The following is a 10683-nucleotide window of genomic DNA, read 5'->3' as shown; positions in this document are numbered from 1 at the left end:
TTGATCCGACGCATCCCAGGGCGGGTCTGTACTCTGTGATCTACTGCCCAACTGGCACTGATCCTTTGGGTGGGCAGAGACTGTGGGCCTTCCCTCATTATTTCCCGCTAACAGCCTTTCGCAACACCCAACTTCCTTTCTACATCACATCTGGAGAGTTGAGCGGCAAGGGAAAAATTGAGTGGCGTTTACAGTTAACCCTTTATTCATTGGCCGCGTTATCTAAAGTGACGGACCACAATGGCGACAGAAAAGTTCGCGCTAGATTTTAGTCTCCCCCTATTGTTTTTTTGTATTGTTACTTACGGACTTGTGGCACACTGTCTCAGAGTTGGATACATGTTTTATTTTTTTCCATGCAAACATTAACACTTAAAAATCTTAATCCGCTGATTTTCTACCATAACTAAGACTACTAGGATAATGGGTCATTTGACAAAAAGGGTCCCTGAATGATCTGGAAAGAGTGTAAGATGCTCCCACACCACCTCGATTAATTTGATCAATCAAATCAGTTTTAGAGTATCCTTAGAGTCACTGATCCTTCAGAAGTCATTCTAATATGATTATTTTGTGCTCAAAAAAACATTAGGGTTTACTATCAGTGTTGAATAAGAAGCAATATTCTCATCTGTGTTCTATCAGCTTTGACATTTAAATATGCATATTTTTAATAATTACCCCAGGGCATTTTTTTTTACCTTTATAAAGGCCTTTTTTTCTCTAATCTTATTAAATGTGTGCTTCATCTAATATTTTAAATTCTTTGAAGGGGTCATATGAATTTTCCTTTCTCTTTGGAGTGTTACAAGCTCTTGGTGAATAAAGAAGTTGCAAAGACTAAAGTCTCAAATCCAAAGAGATATTCTTTATAAAAGTTAACACTCATCCAAACCCACCTGTAGCGGCTCGTTCTAACAACAATTATTTGCACTCGCACAAATGCTCCCAAATATATTTTGAGGTCGCACACATTAAATTTAGGGCCATATGCGACTAAAATGTCGCAATTTCGAGCAGGTATAGATAGAAGATCAGATAGATAGATATGCTAGATAGATGATAGATAGTAGATAGCTAGATAATAGATAGGACAGAACAGGACAGCAGACAGACAGACAGGGACCCCCCCCCCCCCACCCCGAACAGACCATATATCACCCATAACAGATAATTTGTTAAAGTTTTAAAGTGTTGATTGTGATGGACCTAGGTCCACTCTGCAGGAACCACATGTGAATCCCTTAAATTGTCATGTCCCAGTACCCATTCAAGCAAGTTTTCTTCATATTGTTTTATTGCTTTCATTAAATGTTAGGGATTTGATTCACTTTTGCCTGTACATAGTATGTTTGGTGTATGTCCTCGGTAGATCAAACTTGCCAGTGCTGAGAAATCCTTCTTCATCAGCCCAAGTAGGCTCCCTCTTAAGCTCTCTGCAGTCATCAGCAGCTGTTTACTATCCAGGTGAATGACTTCCCACCGTTCATTGTACAGTATTAATTCAGGACACTGACAGGATTAACTTTTTGCGGAAAAAAATCAGCACAGCTACAAACCACCAGTAATGGATTTGACAGTTTTTCTTTCCCAAACTCAGCTGTGGCCTTAAAATGTGTTTGAATGTTTGGGGGGGGGGGGGGGTATATAGTTTGATTTATTAGATTTTCAAATGTTGTATTTGGTTTTTGTTCAGCCTGAAAATGGTTCGAGAGGGTGAGGGAAAGCTGTGAGGAGTCTCGCCCGCCGCCTCTGGGTGGGAGGGACAAAGAGTCGTACGGTGGCGCTTCATATGCTGATTTTCCTTTTGTCACCTTCATGTTTTTCAATGCCATTGGTCTTTAATGTGTTGAGCAGTTCTTCTTTCAGTAGACCCAAGGCTGTTAAAATATTTGTAAAGCACTTTGGGTCTCCTTCGTGTCTACTTTTGCTCCATCTATAGCCATTGGCTGTTCATTCTAAAAATCAATGACGAATACCGCATTCTGTTCTGTAGGGATTTACCAAACACTTACCGCGGAAAATCCTTATATTTTGTAACTTTAGTAAATTACAAATTTGATGTGACCAGCTTATTATAGGAGAAATGCTGAATACTTAAATTAGTCCTTTCATTTCAAGGGTCCAGAATGACCGAATACTGTTTGACTCCCATCAAAGACTCAGTTGATTAATGATGCTGTATTTGAAGTGTGTGTGGTGTGTGTGTGTGTGGTGGTGTGGGTGTGTGTGTGTGTGTGTGTGTGTGTGTGTGTGTGTGTGTTTGGTTCTAGACATGGGTTTGATTTAACATTTGCTCTTGAGTCATGAATATTGCACTCTGAATTGATTTCATGAATTAGCTCAACTGACAGTGATGAGTAAGAGTGTGCATGTTAATATTTTTCAAGCAATAATATATTCATTTTTTTTAAAACTCACACATCAATAAGTTGTATTATTGTGAGAGTGATACAATAACCACAGATATTTTCAATGAGCCACCATCATTTTAACCTAACACTTTACAGTTCTTAATCATTTATTTATATATTTATTTATTTTATGCAGAAGATACGTTTCTCTCCAAAAACTGGAAATAAATAACTGAAAATGTGTGACTGGCTCTGAATCTTCCTCAGCCGAATCTCTTTAGCATTGAATCTTCTTTAATTGTTCTTGTGCATTTCTCTCCTCCTCCACAGAGAACCAAAAACACTCCTAATGAGTCATACTAACTCTGATTAGTGTAATTGGGGTTAATGATGTTGACATTGAGCTGAATATGAAATATCCGAGTGGGTGTCCAAGTTCGTTATCTAATGGCTGAAAAAATACACACACACACACACACACACACACACACACACACAGAACCAAATGAGCAATGTAAACATAATGGACCTATTAGCTAAAATATATATATATATATATAAGATAACTTTGTGTATTCCATATACATGTAAAAGGTTAGTGAAAGCCAACAAAAACCATGCCAGTCACCACCCATTCAAAATTATACCTCTGAGGAAAATTCCCATTTCCATTTATACTTGTCAATGCAAAAGACAACATTATGGTCCTATCAATATAAAAATGAACAATAATACACTTTATTTGTACATAGAGCCTTACATATAATGGAGCTCATAGTGCTTCACAAATCAAAGTATGAAACAGGATAAAAAAAAACAGAAATACAATATTTAAAATACAATTAAATGAATGAATTAAAATGAATTTTAAAAAGTGTATATTTTATAATTTTCGAAATGTTAAATTCACGATGTTTGCATGAATTTAATATTTTTATTTTCGTCTGATATCGGTGCTTTATTTATTTTTATGTTGGTTTACACGACGCTATCACGATTACGTAAGAGCTCATCGAAATACAAAATAGCACCCCCTCATGGTTTGTCCCTATTTGGAGTTACAATAACAGTAACCCAGCTGCGCGCCCACGCACGCTAGTTCTGCACGCGCCGATAGGTGGCGAGCTTGAGTCAGCTGTCAGCGCGCTCTCGCAGTCTATTTTGAAGGCAGGCGATTGGAGCACAGCGCGGGGGTGAGGACGCCCGCCGTCAGCGTACACGCTACCCTACTCAACCATAAACCTGTCATTACAAGACATATCAGGCTTTTTTTGAGCGCAAAATCGAGGTGAATATCTAGGACGCTCTAGCTCGCTGAATCAAGGACGATTTTTAATTCTTAAAAACGTGTCCGAGTCCGAGACGGGAAGACATGGCCACGACTACATGTACGCGCTTCACGGACGAATATCAGCTGTACGAGGAGCTGGGCAAGTGAGTATCACGAGGTTAACGGTTGTGCATGTGTGGAACTGTCCTGCATGAAGATTGCATGATGATATTTGGGCAGGGTTACCAAACTGACAGCAAGCGCGAGGAGTGGTGGTGCCCCGATAAACGTGCCCTGACAGAGGGAGGAGATAGACACACGCAAGTCCTGCCAAGATCCGTTGACCACCACTCAGACCCTCTATTATGATTTCAAAACAACCCACTTACTGCAGATGCAACAAAATATTGATTAATGCAACGCCCCTCAAGCAGATATTCCATGATCATTAGATGTAAACGTAGAAATGCAAGAGCAAAATTAAGTGGCAGTTTGCTCAGGGCTGTATTTGACATTTCCACATAATCAACATCTTGGTGCTTTACTATAAATACTGTATGTAGGCTATGATATTGCGATGTCCGATTCGTGAACTAATCGATCGTTGATTCGGAATCCTTAAAGGAATCGGTTGATCCGGTTCACAAACCGGTCTGAACTATTTGTTCACGAATCTGACAGAATCGGTGCAAAGCTTCTAAAATGAACTCGTTTGTCTCTGCATTTGGAGTGAACTGATAGAATACTTGCAGCTTGAGGCGAACTTTACTTCAGTAGCAGAAATATGAACAAATAAAACCTACTGGAAATATGTTTACGTCAAAAACAGGTTGATCACAGATTCGAATATTCCATTTGTGTAAAAACGTTTTCTGCCAAGAGGTTCAATTGATTTCGAATTTTAGGATAGCAAATTCAATATATTTTCAGGCTGTAAGTAACTTTTAAGAGCTTAAACACTTTGAATTATGAGGAGGAATTTCAGGGATGACGTGATTAAATCATGGCCTAATAGAATCATTGAATCGTTGTTTTGAATAGGTTCTATTTCGCGAAAAGGACAATTGAAAAACAAAACTGCTACTACAACGATGGCCTATTTCTTCATATGCTTACATTATTATCATTCACAAAATCATTCTTTGTTAGAACCGTCAAAATAATGCATTGTTTACCACGAGACATATTGTTTATGTGTAAAAGTATTACTTCCTTTAATCTGAGTTTGGATAGTTAGTGCATAGTTATCTCTTTTCTTGTTCTCAACCATCTCTTTTTTTTTTAGAACTGGGATTGAATGTAGAGGTTATGCAAATTCTCCCTGGGAATCAAGTATTACAGGAACAATGAGTGGATGGTGGGATAGTGAGGAAGAGGAAATGAACAGCAAGGATTTAGTGATGCTTTCACGGATCTGAAGGGGCAGCAGAGCAAGAACATTTGATGAAGGTCGCATCTCCCCTTAGGCCTGAGGTCTAGCAGAAAACAACATTCAGATTGCGCACTGCTGCTCAAATCAGCAGAAATATGCTGAATTGCTGATATTATCGCACATGACCTCTGACAGCACTTCGTAGCACAGAATCGCATGTGACCTGTGTTTATATGTCTCTCTTCTACCCTGTAGCTCCAGTCATCCCAGTAATGCAGGGAGAGGTGCTTGTAGAGGAGGAACTGGAGTCTTTGTGTCTCACACAAACACACACACACACACACATCCAGTTCTTATAAATCACTGTAATAGACACTAAGGGCTTTAACTGGCCTGACAAAAACAGGCCCCATTGAAGAGCACTTACGGGTGACTACAGTTTGTTAAATACTGCCTAGAGATGACCGCTGACATGATTGGCAGTGGTTTTGAGATTTTTAAAAGTTTTTTTTTATTTTTTTTTTTATATGATGTCTGATGACTTTTTTCTAATGTATTTTTTGATGCCACCAATGGATTTTTCACACTAAGATAAGGGACATATTAAGAAAGTAAAGTAAGGGGCAATGGTGATTTCTGGCTGATTTACACACCGTAAAAAATTACACCCTTCACCTTTTAGTGTACTTTCTAACAGACCCACATATAAGGCTGCCATTTAATAGAATTATGAAATTGGAATGGCCGGCAATTACATTCAATGTATGTGCAGAGCATTTCAGAGGGAAGCACAGCGCTGTGTTCATTTACTCGCTAACAGCTTATGATCTGGTATTTTCAGTGTCTCAAAGTGGCTCGATTCACAGCAAATTCTGCAGCTGCTCTGAAAAATTGTAATGAGAAGTTCTTATAATGCCTGTTGTCAACAAAAGAGAAGCTTTAATGGCTCCCTGTAATTTTCTGCCAAAATTAAAGCTTGATGATTTAACATTTGAAAATAAATATTAATATTAGTACTGTGATGTAGCTGAATTTTGCATCTCTTCATACTCATCTTATGTTTATCATACATAGGTTGGAATAAAATTCAAATAGGCAGTATTGCACAAATATGCTGAAACACATTTAGGTAGGTAGGGCTACATGATTTGGAGGAAATTCATCAAATTGCGATTTTTCTGATAATAATTGTGATTGCAATTTCAATAACAGCAACAATTATTACAAATTAATAATAATAAAAAAATACTAATTTATAATAAATATAATACATTTAAAAATAATATTAGACTGTTACAACAGTGTAACTATTCCAAAAGTTATATTTTTATATATATATATATATATAGGCTACTGTTTGATATATATCTGATATATACCATTTGTTATATACTGAGTATTTATACATTTTTAACCCAAATGTTTTCAAAGTACGTCACAGCAGCGTCCATCTGTTATTTTAAGAAACAAAACTGTCGGCCAATCATAGCAGTGGCCGTTTACTTGTGAGTCTTGAATGCGCCCCGCCTATAAAAACAGACTTTGTTGCAGAGAGGCTCCAAAACAGGATAGAAAATAGCCCATTACTTCTATATTATGATTAATTTATTTAATGTAAAAATCACACCAACATTATAAGTGTGAACCTTATAAAATAATTTGAAAAAAAAAAAAAAAAAAAAATGCAGTACATGACCCCTTTAACTCTAGTTAAAAATATCATATTTAAGAAAATACTATAATACTTTTATTTACAGTACTAGTGTTTGTATTATTGCATAAATGTAGATTTTGCTAAGATTTTGTTTTAGGGCCAGTCATCTTTCTTGCCATAAGATGTGAAAACCTATTAAACATGACAAACCTACTCTGCTGTTTTATTCCTATAACACAAACCCAGTTGAGTATATTATTAATACAGGCCACCAGAATTAGCTCTCGTTTTAGTGACGTCAGCCTTCACAGTCGAACAGCCATTTCTGCAAAAGAGTCCGACAGTGTGATCATGTGATGCAGGGATGTTTGCGATGAATAAATAATCTGCTGTGTTTAACATGGGGAACCATTATCTTACTCTCTTTGTTTCTGTTTATTCCCTCCTGAAATTTCAGAAACAAACACCACACACACTGCCAGGGTTTGAGGCAGTCTGTCTGGTGTTTTGAATTTGAATTTTCATACAACAGAAACTTCACTGTCAACATGTAGAATTATTATGGCTATGTTGCTATTATATTGTCAGGTCTATTTATGTAAAGTCTCCATTAATTTGTCTTTTATCACAGGGGAGCGTTTTCAGTAGTGCGACGATGTGTGAAGTTGAGCACGGGCCAAGAATACGCCGCCAAAATTATCAACACCAAAAAACTCTCCGCGAGAGGTTAGTCAATTCCTGAAAATATTTTTCTTTTTCGTAACATTATAATGGATGGGTTTTAATTCTAGGAACAATTTTACAACTAATATACAACATGGTAAAACATGGTTTAAAGTTGCAAGGTTACCAATGTATTCTTCTGTATTGTGACCATACTTCTGAGAGAAATGGATTATTGAAAAAGAAAAAATGTATTAAGGGAACTTGGCACTATCCATCAGTTATGACATTTTGATTAAAAAGAAAATATGAAACGTGCATGAATGAATTGTTCACAGTAAGAGCTTTAAGATGCATTTAGAAAATGGATGATGAATTTCCAGTTTATTCCAACTTCACTATGTGCAGTGATGGTAGATGGTAATGGTATGGTACTTTTATATGTAGTATGGTACTGAAAAATTACCATTTCCATATATTGTAGTATTTACATCAAAGGATACTATGGTACCAGTAGGAATGCATGCTTAGAAATTTAGTTACAGAACATTCAAAGAACACTCAAAGTTCTACAACATGCTGATAACTTATTTTAAATCTGCTTCCATGGTAAACTGTCAGTGCCAAAGGCAGATCCAAACACCATGGTAATGAGAGACAGAAACTACACTGGAATGGCAGAAAGAGATTTTCAGTTTTTACGCCATCCCGCTGTTGAGGGGTGTGAATCTTTTTATGCCCGTTGTCCTCCCTCCTGAAACAAACTTGAAGCCAGCAATTGCTTTGCCAAAGTGTCATCCTCATCATGTCCCTTTAGCTGTGTGGTCATTATGGTGAGAATGTGTAATGTGGGAGAACAAGCACTTGACATGTACTTGATTCCACAGGCACTGAAAAACATTTTAAAATAGGCCCAGCAACCTTCTAAATACAGCTTGTGTGGAGAGACACATTGCTTTCTGCTTGCGTGGTCAGAGGAAATCAAATTAAGGTTGGGAATGTACTGTAGATTAGTAAGATTAGTCTGTTAAGTGTTTACTTTTTTGATGCAGACAAGACTAGTCATTATAAAACCTGTCAAGATTATGTCCAGGTCATATTTTCGTTTTTGTGTGTGTGTGTTGTTTTTTTTTTTTTTGCATTGTGACATGGTTCATATACAGTACCATCCATAAGGGTCAATATGATTATTTTAAATGCTTGAATTCTCTCTCTCTCATTCATCATCTCTCATTTTTCTTTTTTTGTAGCTTTGTGTTATTGTACCATTTTGTCACAAAAAGCAAGTATAGGATGATAAATGTTTACAGTGTTCAGTTTGACATTTATTTGACAAAATATAGTGCTGTGGTGCGTCGTGTAGATTAGGAATGACTGTCTTTAGGCTGAGAGTTACTCTGAGAATGTGACCTAGATATACAGAAAGCGAATGTGTGGGAGAGAGAGAGCGATAAGGAATCATCGTGAATGACTGTTTGAGAGAAAGACATAAAGAGAGGTCTGACAGTGAAAGCACCTTTGGCACTTGGCAGCTTTGTGTGTGTGTGTGTGTGTGTGTGTGTGTGTGTGTGTGTGTGTGTGTGTGTGCGCGTACGTGAAAGAGAAACAGAGAATTAACATAGTTACATGTCTGGAGCACGGGACTCTCATCTGACCCAGAGAGACGGACGTGACCCTGGAAAAATGAGCAAATAAGTTCATGAGATGTGGTTTGTAATAAGACCCATTAGCGATGCGTCACAGTAATAGTCTATTTGTCCAACCATCGATTAGTCTACTGGTTTATCTTGCACTAATTATTCTTAGTTTTTATATTTTAAGCATGTTGCAGTTTAGTTTGTATAGTTTGTTGTTTGTTTTGCACTGTACAATGTTCTCTTTGAAATTTGGATTTTTATTAGAGATGGGTTGGTTATTTGATAGAGATGGAACGGTTAAAGGGAAAAGTACGGTTCTCCGGGCACCGGTTCGGCACGCACTAGGACCACAGTTCAACTTAAATCTGACAACGCATCTGTAAAATGGTTTGCTATAAATAACACATAAAAAAAACAGGGTTCGGCTAATGTATGTTTATTGATGGATGCAAATTGTGGCTTTTCACAGCAATGAAGAAGAAAAAAAAACGTGGACAAACCATTCACTCTTGTCCAATACGAATGTCGTATGCTGGAATATGAGCATCATTTATGCCATTATCACCCGGTTGCTAATAGCTCATGCGCACAGGTGAGACCTGAACAGCACACGTTGATATCTGTTTAAACTAAACTCATGTAAGCTTTGCCAGTTTAAACATTTAAGAGCCAGAGGACATGAGCTCGCACGCATGAGAAGATTTGTGCATGCGCTCATCCGAAGCACACAAACCCGCGCCTCAGAATGCGCACAAATGTTAAGCTCTCTCTGAAGTATTGTGTTTAAATGGACAAATTCACACAAAATTATGTCAAAATGCCCGTCTTGGTAAGTATCCTATAGCAGACATAGCCGGCTGAATGTAATGGATCAGTGCATTCTATTAATGTGACAGCACTTTCTTAATATTAATCAAACAGCAACACAAAGAAATATCTGCAATGACTTGGTTCAGTCCACCAGTTGTTGACTGAATGGAGTCAGACCGGCTGAAGTCGATTGTAAGAATGGGCGGGGTTTAAGCGGACTAAATCATTAGATTAATCATTCACAGTAAGATCAATAACACGCGTTTAGAAAGTAGAGCGAATGTCCATTAATGACTAATGTTAAAGATCATTTAGTTGACTAGACAGTGTTTCCCCTGCCATTTTATAAGGCCCCCCCCCCGAAAGTCAAGTTACTTTTATTTAATTTAATCATATTTTCTCTATAGTGCCTATTCCCAAAAGAAGTCATTTAAAGTTACCTTTCGATAGAACAGGTCTATACCTTGTTCTTTTTTTAAACATCTTATTTACACAACGGCATGTCATTTCGGTTTCTACGTTATGGTCGCGCTCTTTGTTTTACACACAGCGGAGTTCGCCGATGAGTGCGCCCGTGCACACACCACACGCACACACACACACACACACACACACACGTGCGCACTTCCACTTGTATTTGTAAATATTAAGCCGCAAAAAGACTATTTAAATATTAATTCTGTGTGTCTCTGTGTTAATGAATGGCGCATACGTGCGGTTTTGTTTACTTCTTGTACTGAAGCGCGTGTGACGCTAGCAGTGATTTTAGCGTCTGCTGTCTCCCTAAATGAGGAAATAAATACATGAACAACATCTCCAGAACTGCTATGAAAGTCACTTCATGAGCATTTGACCTTTCATTTGAGTAAAACTATCCTCATACCATATACACACAGAAATGTAAAGGTGTTAATGGCATTCAT

The 10683-nt window shown here is 37.6% G+C and overlaps 1 pseudogene; it reads left to right on the top strand.

Annotated features, from left to right (window-relative positions):
• The first annotated feature begins 3481 nt into the window (after nt 1–3481).
• Nucleotides 3482–10683, top strand: part of LOC122145163 — a 54734-nt pseudogene continuing 47532 nt past the window's right edge.

This window comes from Cyprinus carpio, chromosome A5 (genome assembly GCF_018340385.1).
Source record: "Cyprinus carpio isolate SPL01 chromosome A5, ASM1834038v1, whole genome shotgun sequence".
Classification (NCBI taxonomy): Eukaryota; Metazoa; Chordata; class Actinopteri; order Cypriniformes; family Cyprinidae; genus Cyprinus; species Cyprinus carpio.
This window is presented reverse-complemented; position numbering and strand designations above follow the sequence as displayed.